A 1,011-nucleotide genomic window follows, 5' to 3' on the forward strand; every position below is an offset into this window, starting at 1 on the left:
AATCCGCCATAATGGCGAAGCAACCGCTGCCCATAGACATTCCTAATAGCGGATGCATTGCCTATCCTTAATCGACGAAAGAGGAGTCGCACATAGAGAAGATGTTTCCCCTTCCTATGTGTCTCCTCCGCCGTCGAATCCACGTTCCCAACCCAACCTATTTTTATCAGAAAAAGGGTGGGAAAGAAAAGGGACTAAAGTTGAGCCTCCGACACCACACTTATCAAACGAAACGCGGAATTGCTTCCACTTCACGCCTGTTCGTGTGGTCGTGGTATTGCTGAGAGCCCTGCAGTGCGAACATGTTAAAGCGGGCTCTACCACTGTTATATTTTAATTCCACGTGAATAGAGTCGCGGGCGAAAGCTAGTTTATAATATTAGTAAGATTATGAGAGTTGTGTCGCAAACTGCTCAGTAACTCGCAACTTAACCGAATTTAACCTCTATGGAGGTGCAAATAACCGTCAATATAATGATTTTAGCGAGTCAAATTTCTCATAACCATGCCATTACACAAAAAGATAGGCATCTTTGTTGTTGTTTATTTGTTTGTTGTTATTAGTACATTGTTGTTGGAGTTTTGATATTGGTGTATTATTGTTGGTGTTTTGTTGTTGGTGTATTGTCGTTGGTATATTGTTGCTGGTGTATTGTTGCTGGTGTTGTTGTTGGTATATTGTTGCTGATGTTGTTGGTGTATTGTTGCTGGTGTTGTTGTTGGCGTATTGTTGTTGGTGTAGTTGTTGGCGTATTGTTGCTGGTGTTGTTGTTGGTGTATTGTTGTTGTGGTATTGTTGCTGGTGTTGTTGTTGGTGTATTGTTGCTGGTGATGTTGTTGGTGTATTGTTACTAGTTCATTGTTGTTGGTGGTGTATATTTATTGGTGTAGTTGTTATTACTGGTGTTGTTGGTGTACAGTTGTTGTAATGTTGTTTGTGTATTGTTGTTGTTGTGGTACCTGAAGAAGCGCGACCTGGCGGCGAGCACGACGCGGTGGCAGGGCAGCTCG

This window comes from Papilio polytes, unplaced genomic scaffold, assembly GCF_000836215.1.
Source record: "Papilio polytes unplaced genomic scaffold, Ppol_1.0 DF824492.1, whole genome shotgun sequence".
Classification (NCBI taxonomy): domain Eukaryota; kingdom Metazoa; phylum Arthropoda; class Insecta; order Lepidoptera; family Papilionidae; genus Papilio; species Papilio polytes.